The sequence below is a fragment of the Panulirus ornatus genome, chromosome 3, assembly GCF_036320965.1.
Source record: "Panulirus ornatus isolate Po-2019 chromosome 3, ASM3632096v1, whole genome shotgun sequence".
NCBI lineage: Eukaryota > Metazoa > Arthropoda > Malacostraca > Decapoda > Palinuridae > Panulirus > Panulirus ornatus.
The window spans coordinates 61,879,201-61,901,912 of record NC_092226.1 but is presented as its reverse complement, the minus strand read 5'-3'; the positions used below and the strand labels follow the sequence as shown (position 1 = coordinate 61,901,912).

The 22,712-nt window shown below is 40.4% G+C and overlaps 1 protein-coding gene across 1 annotated transcript in view; it reads right to left on the bottom strand.

The window, feature by feature from the left end:
* LOC139762761 (uncharacterized) overlaps window positions 1–22,712 on the bottom strand; it is a 62,255-nt gene that overhangs the window by 28,587 nt on the left and 10,956 nt on the right. The window contains exon 2 of the mRNA XM_071687874.1: window positions 5,156–5,190. The gene's annotated coding sequence lies outside the window, so the exon portion shown is untranslated. The remainder of the gene's footprint in view (window positions 1–5,155; window positions 5,191–22,712) is intronic.

Genomic DNA, 22,712 nt, shown 5'->3' with positions numbered 1-22,712 from the left:
TCAGTTTTACCCATATCAATCTGGAATTTACTTTCTTACACTCTATCACATACTCCCACCACTCCTGTTTCAGGAGTAGTGCTACTCCTTCCCTTGCTCTTGTCCTCTCACTGACCCCTGACTTTACTCCCAAGACATTCCAAGCCACTCTTCCCCTTTACCTTTGAGCTTCGTTTCGCTCAGAGCCAAAACATCCAGGGTCCTTTCCTCAAACATACTACCTATCTCTCCTTTTTCCTCATCTTGGTTACATCCTCACACATTTAGACGCCCCAGTCTGGGCCTTCGAGGAGGATGAGCACTCCCAGCGTGACTCCTTTTTCCCCATTTAGAAAGTTAAAATACAAGGAGAGGAGGGTTTCTAGCCCCCCCGCTCCCGTCCCCTTTAGTCGCCTTCTACGACACGCGAGGAAAAGCGTGGGCAGTGTGTGTGTGTGGATGGCCATTCTTCGTCTGTTTTCTGGCGGTACGTTGCTGACGAGGGAACCGGCGATCAAGTATAATGATAATATATATATATATATATATATATATATATATATATATATATATATATATATATATATATGTATATATATATATATATATATATATATATATATATATATATATATATATATATATATATATAATGAATACCGCAAAATAAGAAAATTTAAATGGCGTTTTTGAATAGCTAGACTAAAAATACTTTACCCGAGAACCTTAACTGTAATTTTTTTTTAACTTACAGTGTAGGGAGGATGTATAATTTTTGTGTTTATAACGTATGATGCGAAATTCTGCCTTAAAGCTTATTTAGCTCATGATAAACGTTCAATCCAACAACGAAGCGGACACAGAATAAGTGAAAAATAAGTGCACCGAAGTACTTCAAATACCCAAAATCCTGTTTGTAAGGATTAACATTATTTCGCCCCCATGATAATTCTCGGAAATGACTACTATGTATCATGGAGCGGCCTTTTTCTATTTTCTAAAATAAATGTCTTAGATTTTAGCCGGATTTTCATTATTAGCGAGGGGGTTACCTTATATTCTGAAAAAATTTAACCTCAAATATCCATGTATCTTGAAAGTGGTTTAGCATACTAATAGACTCCATTACACTTTCCTCTGAAGAGTAAGCGGGACCTCTATCGATGATGTCAATGAGGTATACTGTATTATACTCTGTAAGTGGGCTGATATGCTGGTAGCTCCACGCAAGTGACTTCATTAAGTGCTGACGTAAACACAAAAGATTCAGTTAAATGATACCATCTCAGCCTTATGACTTTATATATGTGTGTACCCATGTATCTGAATCTATGCGAATTCTGTATAGTAAAGGTTACGATACCTCTAGAGGCTAGACTATCCAAAAATGATATTGCTTATCCTGCCTAAATAATCTTATTATGTACTGTTTGTCAAATGGCGACCACGCTTTCTATGTAGTATTATCAATATGTACCTTTTCTTTGTAAGTGTATGTTTACTATAAACTTTAGTTTCAGTGATTCCGTTATCATAATTTCTGTAGAAATCGTTTAGTTGTTCCCTTCACTTCAGTTCAGCATCACACCGAGATCTATTCGAATTTCATCAATCAAAAAACGTAAACAAAAACTTCAGTGTTAATTTTCCTCTCTTCGATGATATTCCATTAAGAATTCTTCACAGTTAATAGATACAGCAAAGCATCACCCATTAGTGAGACAATCAATGCACATAAATACAAGAAATACATTCCAACACTGAAAATGCAAGTAATCAATACATTCGTTCTCGTACATGCAAAATATTCAGCTTCATTCTCGTACACACAACTAGAGAGGCTATGATTGCATTACATGGTGAAGATATTAAAACAGGTAAGTGAGGAAAGGAGTAATTAGACAGGCGGGGTTGCATGCCGTTGGCTGGGGAGCGCTGCACATAGGTCAGTCGGGATAGGCTATTACGCCCGCTTGGGTTGGCAGGTGTGGGAGGAAATATGGCGAGCTGGGAGCAACAAGCTGGGAGGTGCTGTTGTCTGGGGAGGCTCTGGGTGTGCTACAGGGTCTTGGAGTGGGGGAGGAGGAGGTAGGAGAGTGGGGTGGTCGGTAGGTAGGATGGTTTACCTTCGGTCGCAGGCGAGCTAGCAGAGCTCCGATGCTGCAGGTCCGTGGTAGCAGCGGTGGGCGAGGAGGGAGGGAAGGTTAGTCTCTGTATAGGGTGCTCAATGCCTTGTTCTGGGAACATGATGGTTATAGGGAGTCGCCCTCAGGGCGCTTACTGACTGGATGCAGTAAATGGTAGGTTGGAACTTCTGTACAGGGCGGCCAGTGCCTTTTTCTGGGAGATAGTGTCTGGGGGAGTCGTGACGCGAGCTAAGGTTTGGGAGCCGAAGTTAAGGAGTCACACATCACTGTGCATCATTTTGGGTCTAAGAACTGGTTGGTGTTGAGGTGTTATGAACTTAAGGTTCTTTCTTCATTCTTATACTTAGATACTCCTACAAGTTACTCCTGCAGAGCTCTTGACTTAACACGGTATCTTTCTGAAAGTTAACCTTAAGGGTACTTGATAAGAGCAAGTTTGAAGAAATCATTAAAACGACTTCAAGAATATTGTTCATAAGTTGTGGACCGTCATCCTTCTGCTTATCTTGTTTACTTAATTAAATCCTGAACTAATATGAAGAGCTTCCATCCTATGTTTGACGTTTATCTTTACATATCGTTTTTTTCTTAGTGGTTTGGGGTCAAAAAAAAAAAAAAGGAAAGAAAAAGAAAACCTCTTCCCAGTCCAGTCGCAGCGCTTCAGCAACACGAGCCGCCCTCCTCTGGTATAGAACTTATGAATGGGAGTTCCAAGAATTCTCTGCTGCGTGGTTAAGGGTGATCTGCCCTTACTGAGCCTAGGTATCATATATTTATAACTAGGTTTAGGGAAACGTAGTGAATCAGCTCTGTTATCATCAAGCTTGCAACATTTTTAGCTTTTGCCGGAGCTGATATCTGTGATCATTAAACCTACCCTTAGAAATAGCGAAAATTGGATACTTTAGAAAAAACTCCAATTTCTTGGTATAGTTCTGCACGGACAAGGTGAATTGTTGATTAAACTCCAGTCGAGAAAATATGAGTCCACTTCAAGTCGAGTATGTAGCTTCAGACACAAGATGGGAGGAGTGATACCAGTCATCAGCTCGAAGGCGTACATGCACTGTGCGAAGAATGCTCCTCTTCTAAAGCTCCCAAACAGGAGGTAATTGGGTTGAAAAATCTAGGAGGGAGGATGGTAGGTTGGGTTGGGGGGAACATTCAGTTACCTCTATATTAAAGAGACACAGGATTTTAGGTTAGTCATATCAACAAAGGTTTCTTTCACTAACTACCAGCCAAGTCGGTCTGAGGTATGAGACGAACCTTCAGCTCATAAATCAAAAATGTTTGCTACTATTTGAAAAAAAAAAGAGTTCTGATGATGTCATTGTAATTTTGCCTAATGAAGGATATGTTAGCTAGGGTGATATGCATTACTTGAAATTGGTCTTTTTTTTTCTTTCTTAGATTGTCCGTGGTATACCTTATTTTTCTCCATCTTGGGGAAACAACATCGCCTCTCACGTCGTCACCAGTGTTGCCAACATATCGTTTAGACCGGTCTCACCTCAGTTAGCCACACTGTCCTCAAACATATCGACAGACTTATAGACGCATTTGTTTCCTTGCAGCTGCTGGATGCCTTTTCTGCCGCTTTTTCCGTATATTGGATTTCTCTCTCTCACCAACTTTCCCCATTTCTCCCCCTTTCCTATTTTCTGCCTCATTTTTCTCTTTGATTTATTACTTCCTTTTTGACCCTTCTTGGTTTCTTCAGTTTTACTTGATCGTCTATTCATTAAATCCTAATGGTTACAAGGTTTCCGATCCGTCACTGATAGTGTTCAAATATCTCTCTCTCTTTAAACTGCAATCTACATTAAGAACTCAAAGAGTAAGTCGCGTTACTTCATGGGATCGAGTCTCCGAGGTGGCGCGTTGATCTACGTTCGTTCTTATTACCCGCTGCAAACTATAGATAGATTGAAGTGTTCTTGAGTACATGTTGTGACACCGATGTTAACAAAGTCAGATAAGTACATATTGTGACACTTATGTTAACAAAGTCATTGACAAAATAGGTCATTATGAAAGAAAATGAATATCTGCTTGACCAGAGATGAAATTTACGTTGCCATGTAGGCTTATTCAAAAGGAAATCCAATCAAGATCACAATTTCACTGGAAATCTAAATCATGGCCATCCACTCTGACCACAGAGGGCCTGCAGTCCTCTAGAATCAAATTAAGGCATCTAAGAAGATAGGTTAAGTCGCTAAACGTCGGTAATGAATTTAAGTCCGTTTGCCTTCGCGGGCGAGTAAACAAAGGTCGATTGGCGGGAAACCTCAGGCCGCAACACTGACCAAGAGTTATATGGTCAACTTAACAACTGAGGAAATGTTATTTCTCTTCGTTTGCAGCTTTTTTCACAATCACGATTCTGTTGATTACATTTTGTATTTCGATGAGGCAGGTTCTACACTTAGCGGGGTTGGGATACGTGACAACAAATTAGTTTTTTATCAATAGTTTACGTACTTTGGTCTGCCACTTTCCAAGCGCTCTCCAGGCCACTCTCTCAGCAGTCCCTTAGGGCAGGCCGTCTGCCAGTCTCCCAAGCACTCCCCAGGGCGAGCTGTCTGCCGCTCTTCAAGGAATTTCATGGTCGGCTGTGAGGCACTTCGGGGGCGAGGGAGCGAGGCTCACCCACCACCATAAACCAGCCCAAAGGAAAGGTATAAAAGTTCGTCATTCATCGTTGAAGACTTAAAGTCTTTTATACCCAGCGTAAAAGAACTGATATATGTTTTTCAACACATTCTCCGTCATGACTTACAATCCATACCCATCGTCATATGAACATGGATAAAGGCTTCCGCATAATATAGATTTTAGAACGTTTAAAGCCAATATATATTGAGTTTTCCGTAATCATAGGCTTACAAAAATAATCTTCATCCGGTAGCAGATATCGTGGAGAACCAATGTTCAGTGTGTTGACCAACGAGTTAATCTTTTAGCTAGGAGTAATCTACTCATGAATGAGGAGGTGGATCACAAGTGCTCTGGTCCTTACTTACCTGAATGAGAGGCGGGACCTTCGGCGTGGCTGTGCCTGCGGGAAAGATAAGAGATAAGTTATCTTTGATTGTCTCAACGCACGGGAAGAAATGACTCCGCCTGCCTGATTTACATCGCAAGTGGAAAGTCACCTTCGGAGGCGTTCCATCGTCGCCAGAGGACGAGAAGGAGCACAGCAATCACGTAGAGGATCTTCTCACGCTGAAGGATCCCAGCATTTCCCTGCTACTGATTGAAGCGCAGCACTGAAGCTGCAGGAACCCCGTAGAAGAGGTTCCGCGATTATATATAAAAAAAGACAAAAAGAAAAGAATGATCAGGGGTGAAAAATATGAAATTTTGATCTGGATATATTGATATGGTAACAATTAGAGATGAGGATACGCGAACATAGAGGCAACATATACCGAAAAATTGTACATGTTCATAAATATGTAAGCATATATTGATGCATACAAGCACCCACACATACGTGTACATAAATACATACTTGTATGCATACATGAAAATATTGATAAAGACAATAAAGACAAACACATAGAGCAAAAGACATAGTCATATATATATATAATATATATATATATGATATGTTCATAAAATCTCTTTTGAAATGTGGCAAAATAAAGACAGCAGCAGCTGAGCAGACGCCTTTTGTCAGGTAAGAGGGACGTTTCACTCCAACGTCCTGGTCAACCTCTCCAAGTTTCTCAGATCAACTGCTCCTTGCGTCCTCAGCCGTGGTGAGGTCTGGCTTTGTATATATTCTCTCGTTCATGTTGACTCTGCCTCCTTCAAACTGGCTCGAAACACACTCGAAAGCTTGGAGCTTCTCTGTTAATTTTTCCTGTGAGTTTACCTATATATATATATATATATATATATATATATATATACTGGAAAGGATCACAATTTTGCGCGTGATCAAGATATTCCTATGAGTCCACGGGGAAAATGAAACACGATTAGATCCCAAGTGCACTTTCGTGTAATAATCACATCATCAGGGGAGACACAAGAGAGAAATATAACAGTCAGCTGATGTGCATCGAAGAGACGAAGCTAGGACGCCATTTTGGTAAACATATTTACCAAATGGCGGTCCTAGCTTCGTCTCTTCGATGTATATCAACTGACTGACTGTTATATTTCTCTCTTGCGTCTCCCCTGATAATGTTGTTATTACATGAAAGTGCACTTGGGATCTAATCGTGTTTCATTTTCCCCGTGGACTTATAGGAATATTTTGATCACGCGCAAAATTGTGATCCTTTCTAATATATATATATATATATATATATATATATATATATATATATATATATATATATATATATATATATATATATATATATATATAGGTAAACTCACAGGAAAAATTAACAGAGAAGCTCCAAGCTTTCGAGTGTGTTTCGAGCCAGTTTGAAGGAGGCAGAGTCAACATGAACGAGAGAATATATACAAAGCCAGACCTCACCACGGCTGAGGACGCAAGGAGCAGTTGATCTGAGAAACTTGGAGAGGTTGACCAGGACGTTGGAGTGAAACGTCCCTCTTACCTGACAAAAGGCGTCTGCTCAGCTGCTGCTGTCTTTATTTTGCCACATTTCAAAAGAGATTTTATGAACATATCATATAATTCATCAATCTCTTTATTTACGTTTATGGTGCTTTTACTACCTTGATGATAGAGGATTCAAAAATAAGACATTCTATAACTGACGTACAAGGGTAAACAATCGTTGAGTCCTTCCAATTCATTGACTGAGAATAATCTTCTGCGTGTGTAAATATTGCATTTGATTCCAAGGTTGTCCTTACAGAATATTTATGGTCATGAATTCTCGCCATAAAGGTTTACCCGTTTAGCCAATATACATCTTGTTATAGACGTTACATATTTTACAGACCTTATATATATATATATATATATATATATATATATATATATATATATATATATATATATATATATATATATATTATATATATATATATATATATATATATATATATATCCCTAGGGATAGGGGAGAAAGAATACTTCCCACGTATTCCCTGCGTGTCGTAGAAGGCGACTAAAAGGGAAGGAAGCGGGGGGCTAGAAATCCTCCCCTCTTTTTTTTTTTTCCTTTTTACCCAAAGAAGGAACAGAGAAGGGGCCAGATGAGGATATTCCCTCAAAGGCCCAGTCCTCAGTTCTTAACGCTACCTCGCTAACGCGGGAAATGGCGAATTGTATGAAAGACAGATATATATATATATATATATATATATATATATATATATATATATATATATATATATATATATATATATATATATATATATATATTTTTATTTTTTCTTATACTCTGTCGCTGTCTTCCGCGTTAGCGAGGTAGCGCAAGGAAATAGATGAAAGAAAGGCCCTACCCACCCACATAAGCATGTACATACATACACGCCCACATACGCACATATACGTACCTATACATTTCAACGTACACATACATATACATATACAGACATATATATATATATATATATATATATATATATATATATATATATATATATATATATATATATATATATATATATATATATATATATATATATAATATATATATATAATATATATATATATATATATATATATATATATATATATATATATATATATATATATATATATATATATATATATATATATAAATATACATGTACATATTCATACTTGCTGCCCCCATCCATTTCGGTCGCCACCCCGCCACACATGAAATGGCACCCCCTCCCCCCGCGCGCGCGAGGTAGCACTAGGAAAACACAACAAAGGCCCCATTCGTTCACACTCAATCTCTAGCTGTCATGCAATAACGCCCGAAACCACAGCTCCCTTTCCACATCCAGGCCCCACACAACATTCCATGGTTTACCCCAGACGCTTCACATGCCCCGATTCAATCCACTGACAGCACGTCAACCCCGGTATACCACATCGATCCAATTCACTCTATTCCTTGCCCGCCTTTCACCCTCCTGCATGTTCAGGCCCCGATCACTCAAAATCTTTTTCATTCCATCTTTCCACCTCCAATTTGGTCTCCCACTTCTCCTCGTTCCATCCACCTCCGACACATATATCCTCTTGGTCAATCTTTCCTCACTCATTCTCTCCATGTGCCCGAACCATTTCAAAACACCCTCTTCTGCTCTCTCAACCACGCTCTTTTTATTTCCACACATCTCTCTTACCCTTACGTTACTTACTCGATCAAACCACCTCACACCACACATTGTCCTCAAACATCTCATTTCCAGCACATCCATCCTCCTGCGCACAACTCTATCCATAGCCCACGCCTCGCAACCATACAACATTGTTGGAACCACTATTCCTTCAAACATACCCATTTTTGCTTTCCGAGATAATGTTCTCGACTTCCACACATTCTTCAAGGCTCCCAGAATTTTCGCCCCCTCCCCCACCCTATGATCACTTCCGCTTCCATGGTTCCATCCGCTGCCAGATCCACTCCCAGATATCTAAAACACTTCACTTCCTCCAGTTTTTCTCCATTCAAACTCACCTCCCAATTGACTTGACCCTCAACCCTACTGTACCTAATAACCTTGCTCTTATTCACATTTACTCTTAACTTTCTTCTTTCACACACTTTACCAAACTCAGTCACCAGCTTCTGCAGTTTCTCACATGAATCAGCCACCAGCGCTGTATCATCAGCGAACAACAACTGACTCACTTCCCAAGCTCTCTCATCCCCAACAGACTTCATACTTGCCCCTCTTTCCAAAACTCTTGCATTCACCTCCCTAACAACCCCATCCATAAACAAATTAAACAACCATGGAGACATCACACACCCCTGCCGCAAACCTACATTCACTGAGAACCAATCACTTTCCTGTCTTCCTACACGTACACATGCCTTACATCCTCGATAAAAACTTTTCACTGCTTCTAACAACTTGCCTCCCACACCATATATATATATATATATATATATATATATATATATATATATATATATATATATATATATATATATATATATATATATATATAAAGATAAACTGGAGGAAGTGAAGTGTTTTAGATATCTGGGAGTGGATCTGGCAGTGGATGGAACCATGGAAGCGGAAGTGGATCATAGGGTGGGGGAGGGGGCGAAAATTCTAGGAGCCTTGAAGAATGTGTGGAAGTCGAGAACATTATCTCGGAAAGCAAAAATGGGTATGTTTGAAGGAATAGTGGTTCCAACAATATTGTATGGTTGCGAGGCGTGGGCTATGGATAGAGTTGTGCGCAGGAGGATGGATGTCCTGGAAATGAGATGTTTGAGGACAATGTGTGGTGTGAGGTGGTTTGATCGAGTAAGTAACGTAAGGGTAAGAGAGATGTGTGGAAATAAAAAGAGCGTGGTTGAGAGAGCAGAAGAGGGTGTTTTGAAATGGTTTGGGCACATGGAGAGAATGAGTGACGAAAGATTGACCAAGAGGACATATGTGTCGGAGGTGGAGGGAACGAGGAGAAGAGGGAGACCAAATTGGAGGTGGAAAGATGGAGTGAAAAAGATTTTGTGTGATCGGGGCCTGAACATGCAGGAGGGTGAAAGGAGGGCAAGGAATAGAGTGAATTGGAGCAATGTGGTATACCGGGGTTGACGTGCTGTCAGTGGATTGAATCGGGGCATGTGAAGCGTCTGGGGTAAACCATGGAAAGCTGTGTAGGTATGTATATTTGCGTGTGTGGACGTATGTATATACATGTGTATGGGGGTGGGTTGGGCCATTTCTTTCGTCTGTTTCCTTTTTTTTTTTTCCAAAAGAAGGAACAGAGAATTGGGCCAGTTGAGGGTATTCCCTCAAAGGCCCAGTCCTCTGTTCTTAATGCTACCTCGCTAATGCAGGAAATGGCGAATAGTTTGAAAGAAAAAGAAAAGATATATATATATATATATATATATATATATATATATATATATATATATATATATATACTTGCTCGCCTTCATCCATCTCCGACACCAACCAGCCCCTCAGGAAGCAGCACAAATACGTGAAGGAAAAAATGATAACATACATTCTCTTCTGTTCCCCCACACCCGATCGCCGCCCACTGCATCAGCGAGGTAGCGCTAAGAAAATAGACAAAGAAAGGCCACATCCGCTCACACTCATTTTCTTCTAGCTGTCATGTGTAATGCACCGAAACCACACCTCCCTGTCCAGATCCAGGGCGCACAGACCTTTCCATGGTTTATGCAAATCTTTTTCACTCTATCTTCCCATCTCCAATTTGATCTCCCACTTCTTGTTCCCTCCACCTTTCTCAATGCTTCTAGCAGCTTACCTCTCACACCATATATTCTCAATACTTTCTACAAAGCTTCTTTATCAACCTTATCATGTGCCTTCTCCATATTCATAAATCCCACGCACAAATCCATCTGCTTTTCTAGGTATTTCTCACACACATTCTTAAAAGCAGACACCTGAATCACACATCCCCTACCACTTCTGAAACCATACTGCCCTTCCCCAATCTGATACTCTGTATATGCATTCGTCCTCAGTCAAATTCCTCCAACCATTTTCCATGAAAACTCAAAAATTTATGCCTCTGTAGTTTGAACACCCACCTTTATTCCTTTTGCATTCATACAATAAAACTATACATGCATTCCGCCAATCCTCAGGCATTTTACCATGATCCATACATAAAATGAATATCCTTACCAACGAATCAAAAACATAGTCACCCACTTTCTTTAATCGATTTAACTGCAATATCATCGAGGCCCGCCGCCTTGCCTCATTTCATCTTCCGCAGGGCTTTCATCACCTCTTCTCTTTTCACCAAACCACTCTCCATAACTCTCTCACTGCGGATACTACCAACCAAAACGTTCTAAATCTGCCACTCTTCCATCAAAAACTTTTATCACTCCTTCAGAACACTCACTCCATCTTTTCCTCATTTCATCACTACCTGTTGTCACTTCCCCTTTTGCCCCCTTCACCGAGGTTTCCATTTGTTCTCTTGTCTTTCGCACATTATCTACCTCCTTCCAAAACATCTTTATATTCTCCTTATAGTTAAATGATACTCTCTAACGCCAACTTTCATTCGTCCTCTTTCTCATCCACTGCACCTTCCTCTTGACCTCCTGCCGCTTTATCTTGTACATCTCCGAATCACCCGCACTCCTTCCCTGGAAGTAGCACCCAAACGCCTCTCTTTTCTCTTTTCACTTTACTTCTTCACACCACCACTCACTACCCATTCTAATCTGTCCACCTCTTACCTTTCACATGCCACATGCATCTTTTGTACATGCCATCACTGCTTCCCTAAATACATCCCATTCCTCATCCACTCCCCTCACTTCGTTAGGTCTCACCTTTTGCTATTCTACACTCAATCTCTGCTGGTATTTTTTCACACAAATCTCACATGCAAGCTCACTTACTCTTACCACTCTCTTCCCCCCGACACTGCTTGCTGTTTTTGGAAAACCTCTACAAATCTTCAACCTCACCTCCACAAGATAGTAATCAGACATCCCACCAGCTGCCACTCTCAGCACCACTACATCCAAAAGTCTCTCTTTTACACGCCTGTCAATTAATACGTAACCTGATAATGCCATTTGACCATCTCTCCTACTTACATACGTATAATTATGTATATCTCTTTTTAAACCAGGTGCGGTGTGTAAATATTAGGCCGACTCAAGTGAGGTCTTGTAGCCATGGTTATGAACAACCACGACTCACGCACCGACAGATTATGGTTAAGAATATTCTTGTAGAATTATTTGGAAGCGAATATAACTTTAGATTGTAAGAATAATGAAAGTGACAGTTAAAGTGACAATGAAAATGTATCGAGTGTGGAAAAGTGAAAAAGTGAATTAGTGGAGTACATAAACAAGGAAACTGAAATAATTGTCTTGGTATTACAACAAATGGCATCCTTTATTACGCAAAACAGAGGCGAGGGACCTTGGAGGCAGTTTGCCCAGCCCGGGAGGCATAGGGTTAACACCAACCTCGAATCCCGGTAAGCCATACCTCGCTGTGTTACAGAGGATGCCTTTATGAAATGTGCAAGGCTCTTTCCCTTGTACAGGTTACAAACCAATAATGTCAACAGTCCAGCAGGGCACCAGTTAGGGTCGAACAAGATTGAGTGTAAAGCAACAGTAGCGGCCTAGTGTCAACGGTAGGGGCCTCAAGAGAATCTTATCAGCGTTTGTACGGAAACAGTGAGCTGCACCAACGACGTACATAGGGTGCACCGCGCTGCATGTGAATAGTGCACGTACAGGCGGACTTGACCTGGGGAACGAAGGAAGATAGGAAAGTGACTGGTTCTCAGTGAATGTAGGTTTGCGGCAAGGGTGTGTGATGTCTCCAAGAGTTTTGGAAAGAGGGTCAAGTATGCAGTCTGTTCTGGATGAGAGAGCTTGGGAAGTGAGTCAGTTGTTGTTCGCTGATGATACAGCGCTGGTGAATGTGAATAAGAGCAAGGTTATTAGGTACAGTAGGGTTGCGGGTCAAGTCAATTGGGAGGTAAGTTTGAATGGAGAAAAACTGGAGGAAGTAAAGTGTTTTGGATATCTGGGAGTGGATTTGGCAGCGGATTGAACCATGGAAGCGGAAGTGAATCATAGGGTGGAGGAGAGGGCAAAAATTCTGGGAGCCTTGAAGAATGTGTGGAAGTCGAGAACATTATCTCGGAAAGCAAAAATGGGTATGTTTGAAGGAATAGTGGTTCCAACAATGTTGTATGGTTGCGAGGCGTGGGCTATGGATAGAGTTGTGCGCAGGAGGGTGAATGTGCTGGAAATGAGATGTTTGAGGACAATGTGTGGTGTGAGGTGGTTTGATCGAGTAAGTAATGTAAGGGTAAGAGAGATGTGTGGAAATAAAAAGAGCGTGGTTGAGAGAGCAGAAGAGGGTGTTTTGAAATGGTTTGGGCACATGGAGAGAATGAGTGACGAAAGATTGACCAAGAGGACATATGTGTCGGAGGTGGAGGGAACGAGGAGAAGTGGGAGACCAAATTGGAGGTGGAAAGATGGAGTGAAAAAGATTTTGAGTGATCGGGGCCTGAACATGCAGGAGGGTGAAAGGCGGGCAAGGAATAGAGTGAATTGGATCGATGTGGTATACCGGGGTTGACGTGCTGTCAGTGGATTGAATCAGGGCATGTGAAGCGTCTGGGGTAAACCATGGAAAGTAGTGTGGGGCCTGGATGTGGAAAGGGAGCTGTGGTTTCGGGCATTGTTGCATGACAGCTAGAGACTGAGTGTGAACGAATGAGGCCTTTGTTGTCTTTTCCTAGCGCTACCTCGCACACATGAGGGGGGAGGGGGATGGTATTCCATGTGTGGCGAGGTGGTGATGGGAATGAATAAAGGCAGACAGTGTGAATTGTGTGCATGGGTATATATGTATGTGTCTGTGTGTGTGTATATATATGTGCACATTGAGAAGTATAGGTATGTATTTTTGCGTGTGTGGACGTGTATGTATATATATGTGTATGGTGGTGGGTTGGGCCATTTCTTTCGTCTGTTTCCTTGCGCTACCTCGCAAACGCGGGAGACAGCGACAAAGCAAAATAGATAGAAATAGAATATATATATATATATATATATATATATATATATGAGAATAGAATTGTTGGATAGGATGAGATCTGATCGGGCGTATATGTTATCGCGCGGCCACGTCGTTATCGAGCAAAGCAAACACAGACGGAGTCAGCAAGGGAGCAGATGATCGCCAGTGGTGTCATATCTATCTAACCTGTATAGTATCCTTGATTCCCTGTTGTTATTTGAAATGTTGGGAATATTATATCTCGCAATTAAGAATATACATTATTACTAGAGCCACTGTATGGGGATGGGGGATCATATGTTGGCAACCCCACAGTGTTGATCGGTGCCCCGGGTCAACAGTGAGGGGCGGACGGCCACCCACTGACCCTCCATCACATCCCTCCCACGGGAGAGGGTGGGGGGAGGGAAGATGTCAACTATGGTTACTCTTGAAATACTGTTTAGCTAGTAAGGAGCAAATTATCATATTGTATGAATAATGTAAGGAATTAGCACGTAAAGTAACCCGTGGCATGTATCATGAGTTTAGCTGTGGGTTAGTAATAGAAATTTCATTGTACGGGATATGTCCTGTCCACAGAAGTTTCCATATAGGATTACGCCACGTGTAAAAGTTTACTATTTACTGTGCTGAGTTACGAACATACAGTGATACAGTTTCAAATATTGTCACCACGAAAATGTTTCGAGTGTGGAAAAGTGACAAAGTGAAGTGAAAAATTTACAAAGTGATATAGGGAAGTAATTAACCAGGGAAACTGAAATTATCGCCTTGGCAACCCAACGTGATTTCAATCACCCAGTAAAGAGACGAGACGCAGTTGTGAGTCAGTTCAGTACCCTACTTCCTTGGGAACAGTTATCCAACTTTGGGGGGATGAGGGGGGGGGGGTGGTTAAGCACCCTACCTTCTTGGAGAGAGTTACCCAGCCCAGGGGCCATAGCATTCAACATCCACTAAGAAATCCCGATTAAGGTTAGAATATGCAGAAAACCCACCAATGTTTGTTCATATATTCATTATTATTCAGCTCAACATGATAGATTTGAATTATTATCATTTCAGTCAAAGTTCCTAAGGGCATTACATATTTGCACTCCGGAATTTATTAATGATGAGTTTGAGAAGATATGTTCTATTGGATCCAAGTTAAAGTATCCTTGATCTTTCATCGATAGACCACTTAAGCTAGCAAAGAAATCACTTTAGAGAGTCAAACCCAAATCTCCCTTTGATGCCAAGAATGTTTTAGTTTCCCTTTTAGGGATAATTCTACACTACCTCTCAGGCTGCTTAAATCCTTTAATTTAAATGTAGCCTTCAATAATAACAATACTATAAAGAATATCTCAATCAAAAACTCACTAGGAAAATCTGTAGGCTGTGTTTACAGAATGCCTCGTAAGAATTGTAATATGTCTTATGATGGGCCGACTGTTAAGGATCTTTATGTTAGACTTAAGCAACATAAATATATTACAAAAAACAGGACAGGAATCAAATGGTTTGTTTAATCAGGTTAAAAATTACGACCATGGTATTGACTGGAATAATGCCATTTCAGTTATTAATTCTAACTCCTGTACCACGGGAAATATCAGTGAATCTTCTATGATTATCAGATGCACAAGGAATTGTAACGTTGATATTATTGAATGTCTACATAAACTGGATAGCTTTGTAAGCAGTTCCCTTTTTTTGTCCACATAATAAACATTTGTTGACGGGCATAACGCCAAACACACCAACCCGAAGACTACCATCCGACAACGCTTGTTTACCAATGGCGTTTTAGCTACGTCCCTTCCTTGTATATTTGTGTATCAACTAACTGTTCTATGTGTTCTGTCTCATTCTTGTATCTCCCCAGACGATGAGATCATTACACGAAAGTGCACTTAGGAACTTATAGTTTTCCATTTTCCTGTGGTTATATATATATATATATATATATATATATATATATATATATATATATATATATATATATATATATATATATATATATATATATATATATTTATTTATTTATTTATTTATTATTTATTTTGATTTGTCGCTGTCTCCCGCGTTTGCGAGGTAGCGCAAGGAAACAGACGAAAGAAATGGCCCAACCCACCACCATACACAATGTATATACATACGCGTCCACACACGCAAATATACATACCTATACATCTCAATGTACACATATATATATTCACACACAGACACATACATATATACCCATGCACACAATTCACACTGTCTGCCTTTATTCATTCCCATCGCAACCTCGCCACACATGGAATACCATCCCCCTCCCCCCTCATGTGTGCGAGGTAGCACTAGGAAAAGACAACAAAGGCCCCATTCGTTCACACTCAGTCTCTAGCTGTCATGCAATAATGCCCGAAACCACAGCTCCCTTTCCACAACCAGGCACCACACAACTTTCCATGGTTTACCCCAGACGATTCACATGCCCTGATTCAATCAACTGACAGCACGTCAACCCCGGTATACCACATCGATCCAATTCACTCTATTCCATGCCCTCCTTTCACCCTCCTGCATGTTCAGGCCCCGATCACACAAAATCTTTTTCACTCCATCTTTCCACCTCCAATTTGGTCTCCCACTTCTCCTCGTTCCCTCCACCTCCGACATATATATTCTCTTGGTCAATCTTTCCTCACTCATTCTCTCCATATGCCCAAACTATTCCAAAACACCCTCTTCTGCTCTCTCAACCACGCTCTTTTTATTTCCACACATCTGTCTTACCCTTACATTACTTACTCGATCAAACCACCTCACACCACACATTGTCCTCAAACATCTCATTTCCAGCACATCCACCCTCCTGCGCACAACTCTATCCATAGCCCACGCCTCGCAACCATACAACATTGTTGGAACCACAATTCCTTCAAAACATAGCCATTTTTGCTTTCCGAGATAATGTTCTCGACTTCCACACATTCTTCAAGGCTCCCTGGATTTTCGCCCCCTCCCCCACCCTATGATTCACTTCCGCTTCCATGGTTCCATCCGCTGCCAGATCCACTCCCAGATATCTAAAACACTTTACTTCCTCCAGTTTTTCTCCATTCAAACTTACCTCCCAATTGACTTGACCCTCAACCCTACTGTACCTAATAACCTTGCTCTTATTCACATTTACTCTTAACTTTCTTCTTTCACACACTTTACCAAACTCAGTCACCAGCTTCTGCAGTTTCTCACAAGAATCAGCCACCAGCGTTGTATCATCAGCGAACAACAACTGACTCACTTCCCAAGCTCTCTCATCCACAACAGACTTCATACTTGCCCCTCTTTCCAAAACTCTTGCATTCACCTCCCTAACAACCCCATTCATAAACAAATCAAAGAACCATGGAGACATCACACACCCCTGCCGCAAACCTACATTCACTGAGAATCAATCACTTTCCTCTCTTCCTACACGTACACATGCCTTACATCCTCGATAAAAACTTTTCACTGATTCTAACAACTTGCCTCCCACACCATATATTCTTAATACCTTCCACAGAGCATCTCTATCAACTCTATCATATGCCTTCTCCAGATCCATAAATGCTACATACCAATCCATTTGCTTTTCTAAGTATTTCTCACATACATTCTTCAAAGCAAACACCTGATCCACACATCCTCTACCACTTCTGAAACCACACTGCTCTTCCCCAATCTGATGCTCTGTACATGCCTTCACCCTCTCAATCAATACCCTCCCATATAATTTACCAGGAATACTCAACAAACTTATACCTCTGTAATTTGAGCACTCACTCTTATCCCCTTTGCCTTTGTACAATGGCACTATGCACGCATTTCGCCAATCCTCAGGCACCTCACCATGAGTCATACATACATTAAATAACCTTACCAACCAGTCAACAATACAGTCATCCCCTTTTTTAACAAATTCCACTGCAGTACCATCCAAACCTGCTGCCTTGCCGGCTTTCATCTTCCGCAAAGCTGTTACTACCTCTTCTCTGTTTACCAAATCATTTTCCCTAACCCTCATATATATATATATATATATATATATATATATATATATATATATATATATATATATATATATATATATACATATATATATATATATATATATATATATATATATATATATATATGTATATATATATATATATATATATATATATATATATATATATATATATATATATATATATATATATATATATATATATATATATATATATATATATTCCTATGAGTCCACGGGGAAAATGAAACACGAAAAGTTCCCAAGTGCACTCTCGTGTAAAAATCACATCATCAGGGGAGACACAAGAGAGAAATATAACAGTCAGTTGATATACATCGAAGAGACGAAGCTAGGACGCCATTTGGTAAACATGTTTAACAAATGGCGTCCTAGCTTCGTCTCTTCGATGTATATCAACTGACTTATATTTCTCTCTTGTGTCTCCCCTGATGTGATTGTTACACGAAAGTGAACTTGGGAACTTTTCGTGTTTCATTTTCCCCGTGGACTCATAGGAATATCTTGATCACGCGCAAAATTGTGATCCTTTCCAATATATATATATATATATATATATATATATATATATATATATATATATATATATATATATATATATATATATATATATCCCTGGGGATAGGGTATGAAGAATACTTCCCACGTATTCCCTGCGTGTCGTAGAAGGCGACTAAAAGGGGAGGGGGCGGGAGGCTGGAAATCCTCCCCTCTCGTTTTTTTTTTCTTTTTTTTAATTCTCCAAAAGAAGGAACAGAGGGGGGCCAGGTGAGGATATTCCACAAAGGCCCAGTCCTCTGTACTTAACGCTACCTCGCTAATGCGGGAAATGGCGGATAGTTTAAAAGAAAGAATATATATATATATATATATATATATATATATATATATATATATATATATATATATATATATATATATATATATATATATAAATACACACACACACACACACACACACACACACACACACATATACACAGACATAGATATTGGTACTGGTTTTAACCAAGCGTGTGGGTTCAGAAGAGTTCCCCCAACACAATAACACAACCCGTCATTAGCAGTAACCCAGTCCATTGGAACCCTGAAAAACGCCATTGAAGATATCTATGAGAAGAGCGACCAAATTAAAGGTAAACTTTAAGGCCTTTTCCAGTCTGGCGTTTAATTATCCCTTTCGTCCTTCCTATCTTTTATTTTCAGACCTGTTCTCCTGAGGGGTTTTAGAGCTAGACCGACCTGAGAACGGCGTGTGATATAGCGAATGATTCTACACTGTATATGCTATAGCTATATCTTCTATCTAGACAACTTAAGTGTCCAAATTTGCAGATGACGCAAAGATCGGCAGTGCCATATTAACTGAAGAAGATAGGCCAAGATCACAAGATTAAAATCGCTGAATAGCCTAGAAAATGGCAAATACCATTTAATGTCAATAAATGTTGGCTGTTACAAGTAAAAATGAAATAGATATACAAAGAATTCGATTATGAACCATTGGGCCACAACATAAAGGACACATCTAGTGTGAGAGATTTAGGGGGTTACCGTCTCAAACAACTTCATATCCTTCAGCTTGGTAATGAAGCTGCCAAGAAAGCAAATAGGATGTCAGGATTTATGAATAGAAACTTTTTATACAAAATCAAGGATGTGATATTGCCACGATACCTAAGTCTAGTTAGACCACATCTCGAATATGCAGTGCAGTCCCCCCCCCCGACCACCCCAACACACACACACACACACACACACACACACACACACACACACACACAGAAGCAGGGATATTCTTAGACTGAAAGCAGTGCAGCGAAGGGCAACTAAATTGATTCCTTCCTTGCGTAACAGACCTTATGAGGAGAGACTGCCAGAAGTAAACTTGTTCACCCTAAGTAAGAGGCGCCGCCGGGGCAAATCAATACACTATCTTGAAATACTTAAAGGATTCAACAATATTGATATTGAAAATTTCGTGACAGTAGCGCCAGCATTACCGACGAGAGATAATAGACTAAAACTTAAGAGGTCACCGACATGATATGGACTGTACAAAACATTTCATCACCAGCACCATTATTGATGCATGGAATAAGCTCTCAGATAATGTTGTTCAGAGAAAAAAAAAATCTTAAAATCTTCAAAATTAGAACTGATCATCACTTGTCACTCTCTGGTATGGGATAATGCATTTAATCAGTCGTCATAACGCAGTGGTATATCATATTACCTTCTCAACCACTGATCTTTCCCTGGCCATGTTGTGGTAGCATACCAATATTGATTAAACCATGTCACCTGCTTTGTGTGAGTAAGTGAAAATCATTGTTTCATTCTTCAATATCAGGAACAATGTAGGCTGAAAGTCAAGTTTATCCTCACTATTGTCTTTATAACAAAAAAATGAAGGGATGCACGACATATTCATGTTCATTCTACCTTATGACTTTTCCATAAAGATTTCCTTTAGGCAAATTTATCCTGCAAGGTATTTTTTTCTTACCTTTTTCTGTTCAGTTTGTGCAGGAGGGAGTGGAGGGTGGGGAGAGAGCCTTTGCTTTGCTATCCTTTTTTCCTCACTGCTTTTAAGTAGTGTTCAGGCCATACCACCTCGCTTGGACCTTGGGTCTGTGTGGTCTGTGTATCTATGTGACCCTATGTAACTCCTCCTCTCTCTCACGGAGGTATATCACTGATGCTAACCACCTGTGTGTATATGGATGGATCGAAACAGGGTCGCCCAGTGAGCAGGTACATTTCCTGCCCAGTTAGCTGTCTTTTCTTCTTGCCTAACTCACTCTTGGGCTACTGGCATTGCAGTTCATACATAACACATAACAACACATGATATACACGACTTGTTCCTCGTAACCCTAGATTTTCTTGCGGTGAGCGCTACGTGATGGCCATTCCATTCTGCAAAATCTCGTCGCAAGTACTCGTAAATAAGAACCATCTCTTATCTCTTTCAGGGCGACATCGAAAATGATACCAATAGTAGTAGTAGTAGAAGTAGTAGTAGTAGTAGTAGCAGTAGTAGTAGTAGTAGTAGTAGTAGTAGTAGTAGCAATTATGATGATAATCATGATTATAATAATGATGTTAATGATAATGATTTTCCTTTCATTCTATACTAATATCCTCCTCCCTCCCGAGCGAGGCTGTGTCAGGAGCAGTCGAACAATGGCCTCATTCGCAGACATCCCCTGTATAGCTGTCATTCATAATGCACCGAAACCACCGCCCACTGTGTATAAGCCAAGTCCTGCAGACCACTTCATGGTTGGTCCACATCGTGCTGGTATACCTCTAACTGGGTATAAACCCGGTATATAGCTACTGTTGGTTACCGGGAACTGGCTCGGGCAGACCCAGTTTGCTCACGTACACAAGTCGACGCAGAATATTCGATTACTTGTAGTTCGACCAGCCACTTCTTCCCTATTATGGGTAGTGGTGGTCAAGTCAATATGTGCTCCTCTGCCTCCTGCATTTACTAGACAAGATAGACGTACGAATCCTATTGATTTACGTGTTGTTGAGTCACACGCACACACACATATATACACACACACACACACACACACACACACATATATATATATATATATATATATATATATATATATATATATATATATATATATATATATATATATATATATATATGCAGGTAAGACCACAAAGAGACGGAAAATACGGGGTCAAACGCTTCCATTTACCGGCCCCGCCCAGTGGCTGCTGGTATATAATATTCTGATCCCGTCTGTCTGCACTCAGCCCTGTATAATGTAGACACATGGTGAATATTTATCGAAAATGTATAAATGCAAAATAATTCTAAAAAAAGATCTTTTCGACGTTGAAAAAGGATACAAAGCTTGGTGGCTGAAGCGCTAAACTTAGCGGCAAGCGGCTGTGTCCAGGGTTCGCTGGCAGATGTATTTTATGTTATATTAATCTCTATTTGTCACCCTCAGGTCTTTCGCATTGATATGCGGGTGCATGACTAGATCAATGATCGTAGAGATATAACTCTCATAAGTGTATATATATATATATATATGATTCATGTGAGAAACTGCAGAAGCTGGTGACTGAGTTTGGTAAAGTGTGTGAAAGAAGAAAGTTAAGAGTAAATGTGAATAAGAGCAAGGTTATTAGGTACAGTAGGGTTGAGGGTCAAGTCAATTGGGAGGTAAGTTTGAATGGAGAAAAACTGGAGGAAGTAAAGTGTTTTAGATATCTGGGAGTGGATCTGGCAGCGGATGGAACCATGGAAGCGGAAGTGAATCATAGGGTGGGGGAGGGGGCGAAAATCCTGGGGGCCTTGAAGAATGTGTGGAAGTCGAGAACATTATCTAGGAAAGCAAAAATGGCTATGTTTGAAGGAATAGTGGTTCCAACAATTTTGTATGGTTGCGAGGCGTGGGCTATGGATAGAGTTGTGCGCAGGAGGATGGATGTGCTGGAAATGAGATGTTTGAGGACAATGTGTGGTGTGAGGTGGTTTGATCGAGTAAGTAACGTAAGGGTAAGAGAGATGTGTGGAAATAAAAAGAGCGTGGTTGAGAGAGCAGAAGAGGGTGTTTTGAAATGGTTTGGGCACATGGAGAGAATGAGTGAGGAAAGATTGACCAAGAGGATATATGTGTCGGAGGTGGAGGGAACGAGGAGAAGTGGAGGTGGAAAGATGGAGTGAAAAAGATTTTGTGTGATCGGGGCCTGAACATGCAGGAGGGTGAAAGGAGGGCAAGGAATAGAGTGAATTGGATCGATGTGGTATACCGGGGTTGACGTGCTGTCGGTGGATTGAATCAGGGCATGTGAAGCGTCTGGGGTAAACCATGGAAAGCTGTGTAGGT